The 23024-nt window shown below is 35.0% G+C and overlaps 1 protein-coding gene across 17 annotated transcripts in view; it reads left to right on the top strand.

Moving 5' to 3' along the window:
• ZBTB20 (zinc finger and BTB domain containing 20) overlaps positions 1-23024 on the top strand; it is a 777433-nt gene that overhangs the window by 342897 nt on the left and 411512 nt on the right. For 3 of the 17 annotated variants that reach the window (XM_023517839.1, XM_003797708.2, XM_023517835.1), the window contains exon 1: positions 11915-13122. The exons of 13 other annotated variants lie outside the window; for them this stretch is intronic. The gene's annotated coding sequence lies outside the window, so the exon portion shown is untranslated. One more of the 17 variants, XM_023517836.1, reaches the window with a different exon arrangement.

Genomic DNA, 23024 nt, shown 5'->3' with positions numbered 1-23024 from the left:
GGAATTGTCTAAAATGAATTAATTAACAAGAAAAGAACATCATGCCTTTCTTATTTTTTAAAGAAGGAGATAAGGTTAAGCGAAGCAGATTTTTGTGAGATTGCATTTTAAAATGTTCCTGGTTTATTTTGTATCTGAATAGCCCTTAAAAAGAGAGTTGGTGGTATTTATTATCCACCCTCTTTAGAAATACTAAATGCAGACAGACATAAATTGGGGATGAATTTGCTATGTGTGAGCCTCAAAGCCCCCCAAAGTTATGATATCTCCTTACAAAATAACCAAAGTTTTTAATCAGTTTGCAGAAACTTGTAGGAAAGTAGAATGTGATAATCAAAAGAAAAGAAGGTGAGTGATTTTTCTCACATGGCCCTCTCAGTGCTATACCTTCTCTGGGCTGTCACAGCTATCAGGCCTTGTGGGTGGCCTCATGGAAGACAAAAAGAAAGGTGCAGAATGTGGTGTTAGTAATTTTTACCTCAGTGTATTTCCTATTTCTGTGGAGGAAAAAAAAAGAATTAGCTACATTCATCCTATTTCTATAAGAACTTGTAGTCACTCTATTTGTTTTCACCTTATTTTCTCTTTTATCATTTCATACTGTGATATAATTATAAAATAGACTACGTACAACCTGCTGAGCATTTACCCTGTACTGGGAAAATCATTTCTAGTTGATTACAAACGTGTCTGCTTTCAGCATCTTGTTGCTGGTTATATCTCAAAAAGTTTTAGGTTGTGAACCTGAGTAATTTTTCAAAGGTCAACTTCTCTAAATCTTCCATGCTGAAAATCATTGGGAAATAAGGCCTTTCTTTCAATATTCTTTTGTTCTGTCAAGGCCAAAATGTGAATGAGAAGAAAATTCATTTTGGAAAGTGTACTTGAAAAATAGCTCTGGCAATGCCATATAAAAATAAATAATTGTAATTTTGAAGATAACGTCCTTTAAATGTATAATTATTAATTGTGTAATGGGCAAAGCATACACTAGTAGGCATGTGATCTATGGATTTTTGATACATTTGCTTGGATTTTCTTTGTCTTTTTCATTGTTTCTTAAGTATCCGTTGTCATCATGCCTTTATAATACTTTGAGTTATTTTCAGATTTTTCTCTTTTCCCTTTTGGAGACAGTGAGTGGATTTAGTTGGTGTAAGTAATGTAACACTGTTAGTTCATTATTCTTGCCTGTGAAGAAAGACATATTGGTGAAATTCATTGGTGAAGACATTCTGCATGTAAGTGGATATATACTCCTTGTGATCTTTGTCCTTCACTTCTGTAGTGTTTCAACTCCTTTGAGGATATGCCTATAAAAAAGAAAATTCAAGAAAAAAGTATTTTTACTTTTATAGTTTTAAGAACTTTATCTTTTCATAATAGAGGTTCCTCTTTGCTACATTATTTTAAATTGATGTATCTTTTGGCTCTTGAATTGGGATTATATGTTGGATAATACATTAGTCTTCTATTCCTGCTGTAACAAATTACCACAAACTTAACTGCTTACAACATAAATTTATTATTTCATAGTGCTGCATATCAGAAATTTGGGTTAGTCTAATTACAAATAGAAACCTGAAAATATATTCATACTTGTAATGTATATTTTTAAAGTCAGTTTCTAGTTCTAATTCAATAAAGAGAATTTTAATAATCACATCAACTAACAAAAAGGATAGTTGAAGGTAGATATATGTGTGTTTATATTTTTTCTCAAAATATATTCTACTGTGCTATTCATTTATTTATGTTAATTTGATTTATAAATGATTTGTCAACATATGCTATTACTAAACGCAAGATTGATAATGAAGTACCAGCTTAACTCGACAGTGTTGTTTTTCCAACACATCTAGTCCTCACACGTAGAAACATCTGAATACGTGTCTTCATATATGAAATATCCATAATGTATTCGGTGTACAGTTATGTATGTATTCTCACCTCTTAAATAGCTAATGAACTTTGATTTCCTATTCACTTTGAATGAAATCTTTGGGAGAATAAATGATATGGGTATAAACCCATTTGAGGCCATATAGCATTGTCCTCCTTTCTAAAGGCAGATAACATAGCTGCCTACACAAGGTATGTGTAGTGGACATTTTTTAGTACAGTAAAGTATAGCAGAAAAATTACTGATTATTAGAATTCTTTGCTGTCACATGTTACATATGTAATATTAAGAATAACAATTAATGTCTTGGTGCCTGTGGCTCAATCAGTTAAGGCGCCAGCCACATACACCTAAGGTGGCGGGTTCGAATTCAGCCCCGGACCCGCCAAACAACAATGATGGCTGCAACCAAAAAATAGCCAGGTGTTGTGGCGGGCGCCTGTGGTCCCAGCTACTTGTGAGCCTGAGGCAGGAGACTCACTTGAGCCCAGGAGTTGGAGGTTGCTGTGAGCTGTGATGCCACAGCACTCTACCCAGGGGGATAGCTTGAGGCTCTGTCTCAAAAAAAAAAAAAAAGGAATAACAATTAATCACTTGTAGCCTCTGTTTCCTCAGTTATAAAAAAAGGATAACAATATTGCTTCTATTTACTTTCCAGAGTTGATATCTAAATGAGATGCTATGCTAAAGATACTTGAAGGCATTGAAAGATTATGAAATACTATGAAAGATAGTATTTTGTTTTAAACAAATGTAAACAATACCCATTATTACAGCTATGGCATACTCTGTGTCCACAAGTACATAAATTCTAGTTCTTATGTGTCTGCTGAGTTGTTATTCACAATATTAAGTAGTGTTGGGTTTTCAGTGTTATTGTAAGTGTAGAACTAACGTTCAAAGTCAGGAGAGTATTAGACATCAGTGCACTATCAAAGACAGTTACCTGGGAGGATTGTAGAATTAATGATTAAAACCAAGCAGAGCAACTATAATATTGCATATCTTGCTTTATCATTTTCTCCATTTTTGTTAATTAAGCAGTTCATTAGTTAAGTCATAGTTTACTTTGTTCTAAATTCCAGAAATAACAAGAAAAGAAAGAAGCTTAAGGGTTCTAAGTTAGTTGGTTGTTTTTTGTTTGTTTGTTTGTTTTTATTATTGGGGATTCATTGAGGGTACAAGAAACCAGGTTACCCTGATTGCATTTATTAGGTAAAGACCCTCTTACAATCGTTTTATATCTCATTTCAATCTCTCTAATTATCTGTCCCTACCTGTTTATTATGGCTTGGTCCAGATTCCAGAGCCAATGGTTTTCTACAGTAAGCTAATGGATACTTGGAAGGTACAGGGATAAGTTTTAGAATTTACATAAGCCCTTTAAAAATGTGTGCAGATATACTTATCTCTATTTAGAATTAGATTCTTTCTTTCTCCCTGATATGCAGATATACTTTATCTCTATTTAGAATTAGATTCTTTCTTTCTCCCTTTCTTTCTCCCTGTCCTTGGAGAGAAGTTCTTAATTTTTGTTTATTCTCAGAGGGACCCACGAGATTAAAAACAATTGGATGTGCTGAGTTGAAGATAGTGGTACCCTAGTGAGCATCAGTTGAAGGGAGAAATTTCTCTTTTAACCCCCTCCCCAGCTATTCCAGTTGGGTCCCAAACATTTGGGCTTGGGTTGGCAGCAGGAAAATGAGAGTATAAGCTGGTGTGAAAGGGATGAGAAAATATCTCTATCATGATTTTCTTTCCCTTTGTTTTCTTCCTTTCTGCTCTTTTGCTTTTTTCCTCATTTGTTTTCTCCTTTTTCCTTCCCTAAATATCTTCTTTTTATTCTCCTTCTTTCCTTCCATCCTTCTGTTCTTCCTATCCTCATCTCTCCTTCCTTTCTTTTTCTATTTCTTTTCACTCTGTCTCTTTAAAGAGAAAATTTAAGCAAGCATTCTTTTAAGTAAGGGTCAAAACAATTTCTTTTTAATGCTATGGCGTATCCTTTCTTCATCTGCTTCTCATTCCCCTTCCCACTAATGCCAACTTTATTCATTTTACCACGGTCTCATTTTTTGAGAATATCTCCCTCTTGTTCTCCTGAAGCACTAGTGCTCTGCAGAAGTCATTTCTGTAGCAGAAATCAGTTAGAAATCAGTGTAAAGGAAAAGTAATATCCATTGAAAAAGTATCCTTTACCTTTGTTTTCAACATTTTGGCTACCTACTTGAACATCATCATTCAAGCAGAAATTTTTTCAACTAATAAATAAATAAATAATGAATTATTAAACCTACACTGCTCCTATTTAACAACATAATCTGGTTATTTCAGATACTACACACACACACACAAGACCATCTCCAACTTCCACGGAGAATTGAAAAATAACTCAAGATTACAGTTTTGATCATCTTGAGCAGGAACATCCTATTACCATAAAGACAGAATAGCTCTCTTCACTTTTTCATTTCTCTCAAGAGTATCTTTGTACTATTGTTAATTTTCTTTAGAGCGAAAGAGTTTGAGAAAGGAATAAAAAGTGATTCTTTTATTATAGGTGTCTATTGGAGTTAAAAATGTTGCTAGGTAGAATTTTCTTGTAGGATTTGAACATTTTCCAATTGGATTGACTTGGCCATAACAAAGTCAAGATGATTTTTTTCACCAGGTTAGGTTGATAACTGGCTGAATAAAATGTTAAGAACAATTAGTAGGGGTAGAGTTGTAAAGCTATTTAACACAACAAACTTTATAGGGCTGTTTTATCTTCTTCTTTTTTTTTTTAACTTCTCCAGGGAACATATTGTATGAAGTTGTAACTTCTGTTCCATGAAGTATTTCTTCCTTGACCTGCCTGCCATAACTGCTTAGTTTATACACACACACACAAAAGTTTCCATTCTGCTGTTGAATCCTTTTAAGAAAAATCAAGGCACAATCTTTCTTTTTCACACAAAAGCATTAAGAGCACCAGTTTTAAAGAGCTTAATTCCTGCACTAGATGTTGTTAGCTTTATTCTTGTTAAGATACAGGAATGCCGCTGTGTCTTGTCTTTCTTACCTGCCTGTAGGACGTTTTGTCATTTTCTGTACCCGTGTCAGATTGATCTCACTCTCAATACCAGGTAAGCTTCTCACATTCCCTCTCCTGTTGTTTCTACCCCTATCTTCTCTGACTCTTGTTTTGCCTTAGTCCTCTTATTATTCCCCAGTATTCCTCATACTCAGAATTGTCTTTCACTTCTCATCTGGAGAAATGCCTTTCAATTTTGATCTACATTCAAATTCCATTTCTTAGTAGTTCTCGTCTAAGTAGACAGCCTCTTCTCTACCAATAGCTTCTCTTGATAACAATTCCACCTTCATTAGGCTATGTATTTTAAATGAAAAAGCAAGTTTATATTTATCTTCCTTTATAGTAAAAATGCTTTGGGAGTTTGGGGACTCTTTCTTTGATGTGGTCTGTAAAATGTACATCATTCTGTCTTTTTAGGGAAAGTGTCAACATCTTATTGGATTAGCAAAAAGTGAAAACCGTACAGTCCACATAAGTGAATCATGTAGATACCACCCAAACATTTGATGTTTCATTTATTTTAAAGCAATGAATCTTGTTTTTCAACTTTCTTAAAGTGTTCTGAATTTAACATGATAATTCCCCACTCATCATTATTGTGTTAGGTTCCTAGGGCTGCCATAACAAAGTTCCACAAACTAGGCACTTTAAACATCAGAAATGTATTGTCTCATAGCTCTCGGTGGTGATAAGTTCAAAATCAAGGTGTTAAAAGAGTTAGATCCTGCTTAGGGCTGTGAGAGAAAATCTGTTCTAGCTTCTGGAGGTTTGCTGGCAATCTTTGAATTCTTTCCCTTATGGAAGCTTCTGCCTGATTTCTGCTTCTGTCTTTAAGTAGTGTTCTCCATGTAGGGAGGTGTGTGCATGGGCATTTGTCCAAATCTCTACTCTGACAGGGACATATGTCATGTTTGATTAGGGTCCCACCCTACTCCTGTATGACCTCATCTTTACTAATTAGATCTGTAAAGACAAATAAAGTCATATTTTGGGATACTAGGGGTTAGGACTTCCCACATATGTATTTAAAGGGGGGACACAACTCAACCCAAAATAATACGCTATGTTTTGTTCAGAGCTCCACCACATTGGTTTCTGCAAGACTTAATCACAGATGTGTTTGCAGGCTATTATATACTATATACCTCTCTCACCTCCTCCATTTCTTCCTTCTGAGATTCTGAATGATCATTCATTATAGACATGTTGTCCTTTCTTCTGGAACTGTTTCACCTTTGTATCTAATATGAATGGAGGGTACCAAATTGCTGATGTTAATTTTAATTAAGGAAGAATAAACTGGTTCCAAGTTCAAGTCCCTGTAATAAGTAAAGATACATTTGGGTTAACAGCGTGGACTTCATGGTATTTCTTTTGGTTTCCCGAGGGCTCTGTTTTCTCTCTTCTGCATTCTTGACCATGATTTATGCAGATAAGGACGTAAGTGAATATGAAAATCCTGTATATTTGGGGTATTAATGTATTATTTTCTCAAGAGAGAAAACTAACGAAATATGTCTGATAAAATATTAGAAATTAAATCTTGTCTGCTAGTGTTGTAAGATTTTACTCATTAATGTTGGAAAGTTAGTGTTTTCCTTAGGATAGTAGAAGGTATGAAATTGGAGTAGATGAGAGTTAAACTTTTGTGTGATTTGTATGGTTTCTGTCAGACTTACACCCAATAAACATAATTCTAGATCAGAATTGAATCGAAATCAAATGCTGTGTGTGGGTAAACAACTGTGTACAGTCAGTTCTGGGCAGGTAGTCCTCCGAAGCAGGTTGAGGAGCCTTCCCCCCAGGTGCTGACCAACCAGGGGTGTAGGCATGTGCTTCTCAGGGCACCACGCTGACAAGACACCCACTGTGGTTCTGGTTTTTGGCCGGCATAGCCTAATCAGCTCTTTGATCCTTGGAGTGGCCCCTGCCAGGGTGGGTGGGTGAGTGAGTGCCTCTGTTTGTTTTCCCCCTCCCTTTGGTCATTATTTCCTCCTGGCAGTATATTGCAAAAAATGAGAGGTGGGAGGGGTTATGAAGGGACACTTTGGGAACATGGGTATGCCAAGTATGAAAAGCTGCTTAAACAGTTTTGGTTCTGAGAGCACATGTATAACATTTCTGCCAACTCATTAATGAATACATTTTATTTTGTATATCATTCAGCAGTCTGCTAAAAAAATCACTTCTCCTGATTCTATTTTCTTGTTACTGGGGTCTTGGATCTACCATAAAATGCACCCAGGCCCACAAATAAAAGGCAGATTACTCCCTGCCTTTTAATAGTCTTCCTTCATAAGTCTCTAAATATACTTAGAAAAATTTACTTCATGTTATGGTTTGATATTTTAAATTAATTTTTTAATGTATTTGAAAATCAACTTCAGTGGCTTGATTATATTGTAAATATTTTTTATTTATCTTTGGGAAATAATTGTATATATTTACGGGGTACAATGTGATATTTTGATGGATGTGTACATGTACAAATATTCAATCAAACTAACATATCATCATGTATGAAATTTTATTAATATTTTTCAATAGATTTTTTAATAATCTCTGTCCATTCCAATAAACTAAATGTGAAGAGGACCATACCCATTTTATAGCCCAAACATTGGTGACATTGAGGTACTGAAGATGTTATTTAAAGTTGTACAAGGTGTTAATGTCATTCTAAAATTTAAATTTTCATTCTGATACTCTAAGATTTAGAGCTTTAGCATATGTTCTATGAGATGATAAAAAACTTGATCCATATTATCTTAATAATATCATTTAGGTATCAGAGATAAAAAGACAGAAAGCTGAAACATAGAAAGATATTAAGTGACTTTTGGCAAATCACATATCAAGGTCACAGGAAAGCTGATACAATCTGGGACTTCCTCATTCTGTAAACTGGCCATGACTAGTTTTCTGATAAGGAACAACTTTTCTCCTTTGGAAAATGTGAAGGTTGAAGATTTTCACTGAGAAAGTAACGCCCCAGGGCACAGGGAACTTAGAAACTATTTTAGGTTTTTAACCTCAACCAAATATATTGATCACAACTTAACAATTTTTAGAATACTTGATTTCTAAAATTCTTGTTTAGATAGAAATCTAAATTTGAAACTGGGATTAAATCACATTTTTCTTCCTTCATTGTCTAGGGATCACTAAGTAAAATATTTTTAGGTGTTAGGTATTTATATATGTATGTTAAAATATATACATTTAGAAATTGTAAGGTATATAGAATTTATTTGGTAAAGGGTGATAAAAATAGCATCTGCTTTGAAATGTCTCTGTAATAACTTCTGCTTATCATCATTTTCAAACAGAAGACAAGTTTTCTCTATAAAAAATAGAGACTCAGATAGCTGGTAAGGAAAGACAGATCCAATCAGGCCAAAAGTTTACTAAGTTATTGTAACCAATCTAGGCACCCTGGAGAAGAGCATGTGAAGTAGGCTTCCATACTCTTAATTTCTAATTAGAGTGTCCAACTGCAAAATAAGCAGATTCTAGAAAACTCTGGCTGCCCAGGAAATTCTATTCAGGTTCCTATGGCTCAGTCCCGATGCCATCAACTCATCTGCTTGTTTTCCCACACAAACTTGATCTCACCCAGGGTCACCAGGCAATCCTTTTCCCAAAAGAAATCCCAAAGGAAAAGCTTTACATACACATGCAAGCAAATGGAAAGAGCCTCCTGGGTGGCACCTGTGGCTCAAAAGAGTAGGGCACCGGCCCCATAATGCCAGAGGTGGCAGGTTCAAACCCAGCCCCCCAAAAAACCCTCAAAAAAAAGAAAAAAAAAAGAACCTCCTTAAAGCTCCTCAACCCCTCCAGGAAGAACTACTTCCACATCATATAGAACCTGTATCATCATAAATAAATGTTGTGTTCCATGTGCATATACTTCAGAGTTTAGATCAAGAATTAGATTTGGGCCAGGCATGGTGGCGCACACTATAATCCTAGAACTCTGGGAGGCCTAGGAGGGATGATTGCTTGAGCTCAAAAGTTCAACATCAGCCTGAGCAAGAGTGAGACACTGTCTTTGCTAGAAATAGAGAAGGAATTACAGGTGGCACAGGCCTGTAATTCCATCTACTTGGGCAGCTGAAGAGGTTGCAGTGAGCTATAACACACTGCATTCTACCTAGGGTAGAATGAAAACAAAGACTGCATATACTCACTATTATATTGGAACTATTCAATCAAAACTCATGTGCACATAAAACTCAATGGAAAGCAGGCATGTGGGGGTGGGCAGGGGGTGGGGTAAATTCACTCCTAATGAGTACAACACATACTATCCAGGTAATGGGCATACTTACACTTCAACTCAAACTTTTACAGAAACAATTCATGGAACCAAAACATTTATACCCACCCCCATAACACTCTGAAGTTAAAAAAATAAAATTACAACCGTCTCATATTAAGCAAGCTATCGTGTGTACAACAGAGATATTTACAATTGATATTTTTGCTCTTGGTTTTAAGACCAATTCTTGATGGCATGAATATAATAATGAAAATATGCAATGAAAAAAATCTGAATACTTCAAGTACCATATATTCTGTTGTATACCTATTCTTGTCTAGTTTCTAAGCTGTATACCTTTTGTCTGGTTCTAAGCTGTATACCTTAAGTATTTTATCTTCAACAACAAAACATATTAGAAGTAAGAAAATTGAACTTGAGAGAACCTAATTAACTTACCCAGGGCATAGAGCTAGTAAGTGACCAAGCTAGGAATCAGACCAAAGTCTTTCTGATTCAAAGTCTCCCTGCCGCCCTTTTTTAAAACACTATCTCATTTTATTTCTAAAGATGTAGAAGATTCTGAACTACCTTCTAATAGTCTACATAGTTTTAGTAATAAGAAGGGAATTGATACGGCACATGGTTTTACAGTGTCAATTTTTTTAAATTTATTTATTTATTTATTTATTTTATTGTTAGGGATTCATTGAGGGTACAAAGGACCAGGTTACAGTGATTGCATTTGTTAGATGAAGTCCCTCTTTTAATTGTGACCCATCCCCAAGAGGTGCCAATTTTTATCACTTAAAACATGCCCCTCTCAAGCTCATTGTCACTCCATCTCTCAGTGTGGCCTATCTAGCTTGTTAACATCATATAACACTACTTTGTCCTCTCATTTTGTGAGACATACCTGTCACTAGATATAAGGACTTAACTTAATTCTCAAATTAATCTCAAAACCACTGAATTTTCCCAGATTAAAAATAATAACATAAACACATGTGTGGCTATAGAACCATAAAATGAATGATAATGAATCTGAGTTTGGGTGGGTATTGGTCACCCTGGTATCATTATGTAGAATGAATCCACTTAGTATATATCTAGTTTCTCTACTTGTGAATTTTATAATCTATGAAACAGAGATGATAATAGTATCTACCTCATAATGTCATTGTGAGAATTAAATGACATAATATGCATGAAGCCCTTAGATCAGTCCTTAGCATGTAGTAAGCACTCAAAAAATTTATTCTGTATGAGTGTTACAGGAATAAAAATCAATTGTGGTAAGTGCTACTTACATAGCAGGAACTCAGTAAATATGTATTGAATGGATTAATAAACTACATAAATTCTTCAAATACCTAAGTATTACTGATCTATTGTAAATTCTGCCTACTGTCTCGCACTGTACAATATAATATAAGGCAAACTGTTTAATATCACTAAGAATTCTGTGTAGTTTCCAGGAACATATACTGGCTCTGAGATGAAGCTAGTTTTGGAGTATCATTTCTTTCTTTTTTCTTTTTTTAGCAACTCTTTTGCTCTGTTGCCCAAGCTAGAGTGCAGTGGCATGGCATAGCTCACCGTGACCTTGAACTCTGACAGTCAAGTAATCCTCTTCCCTCAGGCTCTTGAGTAGCCAGGACTACAGAGGCCCACCATCACACCTGGCTAATTTGTGTGTGTGTGGTAGTGATAAGATCTCAAGATCTCACTATGTTTCCAGGCAGGTCTTCAAGTACTGATCTCAAGCAATCCTTGGGAAATGCTAGGTTATTGGCATGTGAGCCACAGTGCCCAACTAGGAGTATCATTTCTTTTTCTAATTTAGTATTTGCAGCCTGTATAGTGTGACTGTATAGTGTGTATTCCCTGGCTGGAGGTACGTGTGTGACCATTAAATGGATATAGATTTTTCCCTCTGTCACACAGATATGATTTATCTTATGGTACAATGAAAACAGGAGCTATACAAGTGTGCACACAGAAAGAGAAGATAAATGAGCTAGAAAACACAAAGAGGCGGCCTGTGCCACATATGCTTCCTGCTTGCCTGAGATATCTGAAATGCCCTGAAAAGTGAGGAAGACGATGTATGTCACTATTTGTGCCGCTGCTGGAGACGAGGGACACACTTACCTGATGATATCAAAACGATATTGCTTCAGAAGTTATTTTTTCTTAATAAATTTATTTTTAAATTATGTAATACTTAACTGTTTGAAACATTTATCTGAAATTATGATGCATTAAATTCCATAATCCCTAGGACTGGGGATCTGACTCTACTTTGACAGTGAGTTCAAAGGTTTGCCTCTCCACAGGGAGCTCTTCCTATCACTAGAACTAGTCCACCTTTAGAAACTCCACCTTTATGCAGCATGGCTAGAGGCCCCACGCTGTACTTCTGTGCTATGCTGTTTATTAGAGTTTTCTGTTTGGATATGTATTTTTTCTTTTAGAGTCTAGTGACTAAATTGTGAATTTTTTAAAGGCTATGCCTTATTTATCAGCAGTTTTTTCAGTTCCTGAGATAGAATAGATGCTCAATAAATACGTATCCATAAATTAATACACTTAACAGTCACACACACACCCACTCACATATATATTAGATGAGGGACATTAATATTTTTTCAAGTCTTTGCATGTTCCTCAAGTGCTTATGAACCTTTTTTAATTTTCTTAGGATCATATTATTGTGTTTCTGGGGGCCTTAATCACTTTGAGGAACATTTTCTAATCTGTCTGTGTTCCTTGTGGCGAGCATCACTTTTGTACACTGGACTCAAGTGTGCTGCTGTCAATTACTAATTATTTGGTTAAACCACAGAAAAGTGTTATGAATCCTTACTTTTGTTTGTACAGTACCTGCTTGGTGGCTTTATTATGTACATGTTAAAAATATATATATATGGGTTGTGTCAGTTAAGTGGAAAAATCTTACTTTCAAACAGGATTCAGCCAGTGTGTGGTATAAAGTTGGGAGTCCATAAATGTTCGTGGAATGCATGAACAAATCAGCCATTGTTGCAAACTGTTTTGAGGATGAGGTATGAGATTTTCTTTAAAAAGCTAAATGAAATGCTCGGTATCACACAGCAGGATAAGAGAAAATCTGCCACTTATAACTCATACTTCTGTGTTTCCAGACTGTTACACAAGCTTGCTGAGAAGGGCTGTATATGTCTGATTTCTCAACTTCACCCTGCAGTAAACTTTTGAAATCCGGAGGCTAGAGACCTCTTTTGTAAATGTTGTTTGCCCAATGACTGTGTTGGCACCAGGGAGGCCCTAGCAGATAAAGTGGAGGAGCATATGGCTTCCATCTGAATACAAATTGGTGGACATAACGTGGTAATTCAGCTGAGATGTCCTCTATATTGTAAACTGAAAGAGTATGATTAGAGGTATTTATAAACGGCGTCTGAATTCCCCACAGCCCTCCCCACTCCTTTTCCACTGTAGTTTTACCGGCCTGAATCATAGCCATCTAGCGTCCCAGTCTCACTGCGTTATTTGTGAAAATGGCCAGCGTGAGGAATTATTAATTAAAGCTAACAAATCACCCTGACGAGCTGTGCCCTGGCATGGCTGAAGGTTGATTGGCGAAAGTGTTCTCCTTTGGAGAAAAGACTTTTTGTGCTCGTGACGCAGTCAGGGACGGATTATTGAATATGCAAGTTAGAAGAAAAATCACAGGACAAGCAAATTGAGTATTTACTGGCAAATAATTGCTCTCTTAAGCTGTGGCTCTCTTCCTAAATTCTTAGCATTCCCGAGGGTTAGAAAGAAACACAGAAAAATGCATCGGTACAGAGTACATTTCAAAAAAATTACATAGACTGATGTTTCAGACGTGTGCAGGTAAGTGTGATTGTGTGTGCATGGAAAGTGAAAGAACAAGGGAAAGCCAGAGAGAGATAGGAGAAAGCATAACTGTTAGTCTGGTGAGTTCTTTTTAAACAACTTGTTTACTGGAATACTGCTCAGTATGTTTCTAACTTGCGAATTTAGTTTCAATGCTACAGTGATTGTAAAAGTTAGAGACGTGAGAATGAGAGAGAGTTTTCTGAAAGTTGTCTGTCTTTATCAGCAATAGAATATGTAATGGTTTGTCCCCAAAACAGTGAAAAGTTTTGCTCAGATTATTGTGGATATGTGTATAAAATTACCACTTGATTTAAAGATCTTTAGTTATTTTCAACATTGTTTATTATGACACATCTTAATAGTGTCCCAAATACATTTGGGTACAACTCTTGCATTTATTTTTAAAAGTAAAACTTGTTTTACATTAGGACCAAGCTAATACTTAACTGAGAATTCCTAAAGGGCCATTACTGTTGTAGAATACTTAAACTTTGGACTTCTCTAATCACCTAAGTTATTGTCAATTGTGTGGTCTTTTTATCTGTACTGTCGATCATACTACTGAGTTTTGTGGACATTGTAAGACAGGAGAGATTAGCTTAGAGGCTTTTTCAGAAATAAATTTAAATAACATAGAAATATGATAAGTGTGGAAATGAAGGCTGATTCTAAATATAAAATATAGACTATTGAGAAACAGAGATACTCTTGTAAGTACAGCTAGGTTATGGGAACAGCATTATCAAAATGTATATATATCCACTGAGGAGGAATTGCATATTATGAGAAAACCTGGGAACGTGCTTTCATCGACAACAAACTGTTTCTAAAATGAGAATAATTGGCTGGTAAAATAGCATTTTAGGGTTGCAGTAACTATGAAAAACATGGATTTAAAACAAAGGCATAATCATAATTTAGACTAAATTAGCTAATTAATAAATGCAAAATGCTTTAACAATAAAACATGATAGTTATGATAATAGGAATAATAATAAAAATGGAAAATCTGGAAAACACACAAAATTAAAACAAATGACTCTCACAGGTTTTAGAGAATAAGAATTTTATAATACGAGTATGTAGCATTTATATTTTTATCTTCTAATCTTATCCTTGTATATGAAATATTGTACAGGTTAGGAATTTTCCTATGTCCTATTTTATTAAAAATATAGTTTGTTATAGTATATAGAAAAGAGCTCAGAAGAAAGTTTAGAAAATACATTTTTTAAAGGTCTGATTCCCACTGGATCACATTCTGTCCTCAGATTGCAAGAGGCAACCTCCTTAAAGTTTCTTGTGACTAATTGAGGGCAAAATTTGGTCCATTATTTTGAAATAGCAAAGGGGGCATTTAAAGCATATGTTCAGAGACTAAACCATCTGCCTTCTTTATTATGAATACCACAAAATTATGAGAAGTTGGAAAGGCTCAAAAATTGAACCAGAGTTCTATGAAAGATTTTAAAAATACAGCACTCTGATTTAAAAAAATGTTTTACAGCTGCTTACTTTGCTAAGTATTTTGTTAGTCTTCTGTGGGAAAATAATATCATTTCACATTTTTGGTGTGTGGGAGAATGAATGGCAAAGTATAGTTGAGTGACATGACCCTGTGGCGAGTTAATGGTAATCCTTTCTCTCTGACTTAAACCACTGAATCTAAATACCTTGTGGAGTTTTGGACTTATTATTAATGAAACAGTGACTTAGAGAAACGTTATAAAATGGTGACTGTTGGAATAAAAAAGAAGTCCAGCTGCTAGCTTCTGGACTATGTACAAATGAGTTGCAAGAGACATGCGGAGACCAAACTCAGAGCACTTCTGTAATCCAACTGTGATGTAATAAAAGTATGAATCAGCGATTGGTTGCCCATGTGGGGGGGGGGGACAAAAAAATTTTTAAAGTGAAAACTGGCATTATTCCCAGGTGGTACTGTACTCCACTGGTATCTGTAAGACTATGAAATCCAGCAATTAAGAACAAAAATCATATTTAGGTCTCAAACAGCAGTATTTCACCCCAGGTGGTTATATAAGGACAAATCAAGACAAGTATGATTGTTAAGATGTCCAGGGCTCAGAGTTCTCGTATCTTATTGGCATTTTACTAGAATCAGACTGAGATTGGCTGGATCTTTGTCAGAGGAAAATGCAGAAAGAGTAGACCAAACTCTGCTGAACTAGAAGTTTTCACTATTTAAATGGCTTATCACTTTTGCTGTTTCTTAAAAATTATTCAACTAAGAGAAAATAATAATGGAAGCAAAGGACTGAAGTGTTTGGTTTGAAGATTCTAAGTAAAAAATGTGTGTGTCGTATAGATCTAATTTTTTTAAAGAAAAAAATGTTTTCAGAATTGCACTCATTAGTAGACTGATTAAACCAAGGACTTTTGTGTGGGTATAGTCTAAAGATAGACCACAAAGATTTTGAAACAGCTACTTTAACTTTCAGAACTTAAGGATGCCAGTCAGACAGAATTGGTGATCTGCTGCTGAAAATACCTATGTCCAATTTCACATGTATTACCACATAATAGAACTTTAATTTTTAATTCTCTAAATTATAGTACTACAAATAATCTAATGAATATATCAGCCAGAAGAATATGAAATTTCCCTATTATTTTAGGAGGCTAGTTTTTACTTTTGATTTGGGATTTGTGTGATATAAATACCAAATACATACATACACATTACACATTTTTACATTATTTCTGACACCTTGTTCTGATAAGGGAATTAAAATTTTAACAAAGAAAATTAACAGATAACCCAGCAAAATGCATAAATTAGAAGTGTGAAAGTTAAAATAATAAAGCTAAGGATATAAATACACATTTAAGAGTGAGATCAGTATAGAAATATGTTCATTAAAATGCAACACATTTGTTTTTAAACTTTCTTACAGCCAAATTGAAGAGGGTAGCATCTTAGGCAATCTGAAACCTTTATTAGAATAGTAAAATAATTTCCATTAGTTGTCACTAAAGCTCTTGAAAAAATGAGAGACTCTGAGCTTTAGAGAAGTTAGTACTAAGCAACTTCCATTGAAAATAATTATAGGTGCAGAGACCTAAAGGGTCAGGTCAGAAACAGCAGCAGTACCTCCCCTGAGACATGGATGTGGAAGTAGACTAGAGTAATCCCTTTTTAATCCTAGGGCATAAATTTCTGGGGCCGACGGGAAGAGGGGTGGGGAGTGGAGGGCAAAAAAGACACAAATAGACAAATAGTACAAAAATGTTTGCAAGCCGGAAATCTTGTGGAAAACAGGGAGTTAGGGGAATCCTAAAAAATATTTCGTATAAATAAATACATGGCAAACTGAAGAACTAGAAGGCATCCATTTTTATTATAACCGTTAAAGTACACTATCAAATCAAACTTTTGAATCAACATTTCTTCCCTGAATTTTTCATAAAACTTTGCTATACTGTTGCCATTCTTCTTTCACATTTACTTTAAGCAAATTGTCAATCTTCTTGAAGTTTTAAAAAGAATCCTTTCTGGCTTAAAATTGAAGATTTCTTGCCCTTCTGTACAGGCTAATTCATTGCCTTAGTAAACAGCCCAGTCTTTTCTTATGTAATTTTGGCGGTTAAGTCACATTTAACATGCTAGTTTTCTCTTCATAGGGAAGAGGTGATGCGTAAATATTTGCCTTCATGTTTTTGTGGCATTCTAATCGACAGTAAGTAGTCCAAGGACCCCCTATATCAGGATTACCTAGGGTGCTTGTTAAAATTGAGATTTCTAAACCCCATCCCAGAATTTCTAAATCAGAAGCTCTGAAGATGGAGCCTAGGGATCTGCAGTTTAGGAAACTACCCAGGTGAATTGTGCACTGTAAAGTGTAAAAATCACTGTTTTAAACTTGGGACTTTAAAATTTTTAGTGTATGAACATAAATTAATAGGATTTCCCTACCGCAGCTGGTGCGGGTTTATTATACTGTACTAATGGTAGATAAACATTAATGCATGTTCAATAATATGTGATGATTGCCTTCTAACAAGTCTGGAAAGATCTAGCTTAGGAAAGTACTATGAATTTGAACCTTTAAGCCATATCTCACTATTTTAGAAAATATTCTTTAATTTTTAAGCTTTCACTTTATAAGAACTTCTATAAGCTAAGCATATGTTAGGTTTGGTTACTAAAGATACAAAGATAAATAAAAGAGTCCCTTGTTGGGGGAAAAAAAACCCTTATAACTAGAATCATTATATTATTACTAGAATATTATCCATATGATGATAATTATGAATTGCCACACAATCTCCTCTTTGAGCAAAATTCAATGTTCCATATTGTATTATATCGCTGTGAATATACTGTTTGTTGATAGGGATGTTATATAGTAGGACCCTACTATAATTTGGAAGCTTCAAAACATGAGAAACTCCTTTCGGGTCCTCCTGTTTGCCTCAGTTGGGATGGAAGGTCTCATGGGGTCCTCTTGATTCCATTTTTCTCATAATCAATTAGTGATTTGTCATGAGAATCCTTTCTGAGAGGAGGAAAGAAGTGTGTGAGCAAGTGAGTGCATGAGACAATCTGAGAATTTGTGTGTCACTTTCCCCACCCCTCTGGTGGCTCAGCTGTCCTGTGAAAGATCCTGGAGCTTACCTGGCAGCAGCCTCCCCAGGTGGCAGATAAGGCATAGTATGATGGGGCCCCAAATTGTTCTCAGCTGGAACTCTGAACCACCTAAAGGGAAATTAGGTATTGACAGGCTAGGAAGAACACATTGCACATGAAGGAATTAATTGGGTAGCTAGTCCAAGGAACAAGGTAAGAGCTTGTAATTTCATTGGTGATTTATGTCTTCCTGGAAAAGTTTTATTTATGGACACTCTCCCCCTTTATTTTCAGAACAACATAAAAAAAATCATGAGAAATTCTATATGGTCTTTTTTCTTTCTTTCCTCCTTTTCAACATATACTTATTGAGAATTTAGCGCCACGCCCTCGGGATATAGTAGTGAATAAAATAAAGTTTCTGCTTCCTGAAGTTTATGTTACAGTAGGGTAGGAAAGAAATAAAATTACAAAATATAAATTAATGTAATTTTAAAAATAATATATTTTATTTTTGAAACATTACCCACTGTGTTCTTTACTAATTATGCTTACGTTATTTTATTATATATGTGTGTGTATGTATGTATGTGTATATATATATTCCTTGATGCAATTTGTAAAGTCCTCTAGAAAACAGACCAGTAAATTCAGGACACCCTTGTTGTGGGAAACTCCTTTCCATGGGGACTTGCACATATTTTGTGAGGGGAGAATCACGTTATTTGCAAGGACCCAAAATGTCCACAGTCAGCCATAAAATCATTCTTTTTCATCTTTTTTGCTTGTTCTAGTGTATGTGTGTATGGGGGCTTTTTTATTTAAGTGAATGGGAGGCACTCGGGATGCTTAGAGGTCTAAGGTAGATAAGATATGGGACCCGTCTTCAAGGGATTTAACATAAAGTAGAGAAGACTAATAATTAACAATGGTATATGGTCTTGATAAGGTTCTCTGGAGGACAGTGTAAGGAGTACTATTCCTACTTTATCCTTGTAAAGGTCAAGGGAGTGTAGCAGTATTTGCCAGCTTTTTTTTAATCTCACGGCACACTTGAACCTACAGTTAAACTTCTGTGGAACACTTAAGTTATGTTGATCAAAAAAAAAAAAAAAGAGTAAAAAAAGAATGTACTTACTTTGAACATATATTAAAAACAATTTAATTAATGATCTTTAAACATGTCTGAGGCACACCTAAGATTCTCTCACAGCACACCAGCGAAAATCACTGGGGTAGAGTAACAGGAAGAGCTTCCCAGAGGGGGTCTTATTTTTAACTAAGACTAACAACTTAGTAGTAAAGCAAAACAAAAAAAAAATTTTAAGTAAAGTTCTAAATTTCTCCTTGATCATCTAAATAATATGTACCCATGGTGAAAATATTTTGGACAGTAGGAAAAAGTATTCTTTTTTTTAAAGGGAAACCATCTGTTAACTCACACTTAGAGAAACCATTGTTAACATTCATCAGATACTTTTTTGATCATGTATTATATTCTCGGGTTATGCCAACAAGCCACAGCTTCTCCGAAGTGAGTATCTTAATTGGCAGACGGTGTGAATAGCAGAAACTCAAAACTTTCTTTTTAACTGTCTTCAGATTTCGGCTTGCAGACTAAATGGGCCTACCCTCATGATGCAGATAAAACAGCCCACAGGCAGTGATATCCTGAACAAATATCCTAGCACCTGTCATAAGAGGAGACATGAAGATCAGACTCCTTTAGTTCAAATCCTGCCTGTACCTCTTTTCTGTCTGCATCTCAGTGTACTTCTCTGTTAATTTGAATTGTGAACAGTATTTACCTCATGTGGTATTTTGAGAAATGAATAAGATAATGCATGTAAAGTGCTAATCCCTATACTTAGCATAGAGTAAAATATCCAATATATTTCATCATTATTATGGTGATTACTATTATTATTATCACTATTAAAATTATTTTCCTTACCAGGGAAACTTCCTGAAAATATATTGTGTACAGTACCTCTCCGTTATCACTACTGACAAAACAACTCAAAACATTTTTGCAGCCGAGGGTGGGTCAGAGATATTTTCTCTGCAACACATATGAAGAATCTGAGATTTATAGATGAAAATTATAATATGATTAACCCGATAGATAAGTGACATTATGAAAGCCAAATTTCTGTTTCTAGGTTTTTATGTCTAAATGTGCCTTAAATGCCCTTCTTGTAATTTTGTTTCAACAATTTGTAATTAACTAGGTTTGTTTCATTAAAAGAAACTTCTAAGTCCAAAATCCTAATTTTTTCAGGTAGTGCCACTTCTCTTTATGCCATCCATGATGGAGAAGGTTTAGAAATACCTAAGGAGGGCGTCTTCAGGGAGAAGAGCTAATTGTCAGATCTGTAAATTAGCATAAGAGTGAACAAAGATAACTATTCTAGCTGGTGCCACACAGCAGGTGCCTAAAGAATATTTACTGAATTGAGTTATATTTTATAAGAAAAAGTATATGAACATCAATCTGGATTTTATGTGAAAGAGGAAACAATTTAAGGAGAGTGAATGGAATAACACAATGGAATAGCAATATAGTAAAAAATAAAAGTGATTGTTTGGAATCTTAACAACATATTATGTTAACTTTTTAAAACTATAGACTTGCTTCAATACAAAAAGAACTACAGACACTCCCTAATTTATAATGAATGGTTCCACTATGACTTTTCAAACTCACTCTAAGTTTAAAGGGATATAACACTATCATAAGTCGAAGAACAGGTGTATATAGTGAAAAGAACCTATACTCAGTAGTTGCAGAGTAGACTCTGTTGGTTATCACCTCTATAATTTATAAAATAATATGATCATGGACAAGTTATTTTTGTGTCTAAGTCTTCAAATGGAAAATGAACCAATAATATCCTTATTGCATGGTATGTGTATAATCCCTAGTAGAGTTCCTAGAACATAATAGGTACTTGAAGATAAATTATATCTGTTAACAACAGATATAACCACAACAGTAATAAGACATTAAAGCTCTATGAACAATGCCCATCATCTCATTAATATATTATATATAATTTATATATATTTTATATAAATAATAACACTGAAATTGCTTTGCTTAATGTTTGACACATAATAGGAATTCTATGTGTAAATTCAATCTATTTGAATGCCTCATGAAAAGATTGGTTTAGTTATTCTAGTGAAAGGAAATACAATTCAAAAATCTGAAACTAACTTAATCTTTTTAAAAATAACAATTAAAGCAAAAGCCACCTAAATATTTGTTACTGAAAGTGTAAAATCATTTAGGCTTAATGAAAATAAATAGCAGAAACCACACTTTACTTCAAATGGTAGAAAAAGAGAATTACCTCAGAAAACTCTTAGGTGACCCCTAATTTGAACAGTATTAATTGGAAGTATTTTAAAGATCAAAAGGCTATTAATGCTACTTGCAGTGGTAGCTACATATGGAAAATGGCTGCAGAAATTCACAAGACAAAAATAGTTCATTGCTAAATTCGAAACTCTGTTAATGTCACAAACAGTGGGATGTGAAACACAAATGAATTGTGATGACAGTTGAGGACCAAGCTGCTTGTTTTTTTCCTTCAGAGCTGCCCATATTTGGCTGTATATTTTCCTCAGTCCTGATTTAACCCATCAATATTTGTATTTTCTGCAGCTAGCACCACCTTAGAACATACCACTCAAGCATTGTATTCCCAATTTCTTCTCAGTTCCTAGGGATTCTGCGCTTACTGCCTTTCTTCCCACAGATACGCGTTCCTGAATCCTTCTTTACCTCTAACCTTGGAGTCAGAGATTTGAACACTTTTAACCTCTGGTCTTACGCGTCTCCATATTGCTCTGTACTCTCTGTTTCTCTTTTAGGTTTAAAGTGCCATCCCACTCTTCTTCATTTGCAGACTAGGGCACATTTGTTCTCCATGTTGCTTTGACTTGGAGCACTTGCTGTCATCCTGATAATTTGCATTTATTTTCTACTATAGTTCTTAAAAATCTGGGATTTTTTTAATGTCACTCTTATCCTTTATGACATAAGATCTTTATGATCCTGGATTTGGGGAGCAAGAATTATTTTATGAGCCCACTAAAGCTCCCTTTTAAATGCAAAAATTGCACGTAACTATAAGCTAGCTTGACCTTTGGGAAATGTCATTAAAAAGTCTCTAAAGAGTACTGCTAAAATGACCAAATTATTTAGGCTTAATGGATTTTGTAGCATGGATACCAGGCCTACCTTACAGAGCAACAGTCCAGGCTAAAAATATTTTTATCTGGATTTTACTGCATGTGATGATTTTGCTGCCATTTATTAAGTGACCTCTCTGTGCCAAGCATTTTACATTTAATTCTTAAAGCAATCTAGTGAAGTAAGTGCTATTATCTTCATTTAATAGATGAGAAAATCTTGACCCAGAAGGGTTAAATGACTCCTCAAAGAGTAGAAGTAGGATGTAAACCCAAGGTTCTAAGAGTCTAAACATTATCCTTTCTTCATTACCAATACTTGGGCCTGGTCATCTATTTACATTATTGGTAGTGGGAAAGAAGTTTGTAACATAATGTGATTGTGGACATAGCCAACTTCATGAAAGCAAGCAAAGTGATGATGAGATTTTATTGTGTTACCATGCTATATTAACTAGAAATATGAACCCAAGTTTGTTGATCCATTGGATGTCTGGAAAGGAAAAACACACAAGGATAGGCAACTTTCTTTGGTCTCAGAGGTATGTTATTACTAATTTTGAAGAAACTGGGGCTTAAAATGGGTGGTTCATATACCAGAAGTTTCTTGCTCTAAAGCCTCCTGTGATTTGCCCTACGCTTTTTCTCCCAATACTAAAATCTGGTGATTATTCTCAGTAAATATATCCTGTAGACCTTCTTCCTACCAAGTTTTCTGAAAAACTGTTATTATTATAATTATTTAGCACTTTCATAAAGTGAACACTTAAAAATATTTCAAATCCATTCTGCATCAATCTATACATTTCTCTGATGAGGCATTAATACCACTTTACTTTTACATAGCACTTTGTAGTTAACAGTTTGGAAAATTCACACCCCCCAAACAGCACAGTATCTTTCCTTCAGGGTGATTTAGAATATAAATACATAATTCCTCTATTTTACAGTATTTTCCACATACAGTAAAGCAGTGGTGAGACTGGCCTTCTGGAATCTCTATCTCTAGGACATGTAGTAGTATTCAGACCAGGTGTTCCTCTTAGCCCTGATGCAGTTGGACCATTGAGCTCATCACTTTGCACACCAGACCCCAAGACGTTGC

This window comes from Otolemur garnettii, unplaced genomic scaffold (genome assembly GCF_000181295.1).
Source record: "Otolemur garnettii isolate 467f Iridium unplaced genomic scaffold, OtoGar3 scaffold00122, whole genome shotgun sequence".
Lineage (NCBI taxonomy): Eukaryota > Metazoa > Chordata > Mammalia > Primates > Galagidae > Otolemur > Otolemur garnettii.
Note: the sequence above shows the minus strand (reverse complement) of the source record. Positions and strands in the feature narration are given on the sequence as shown.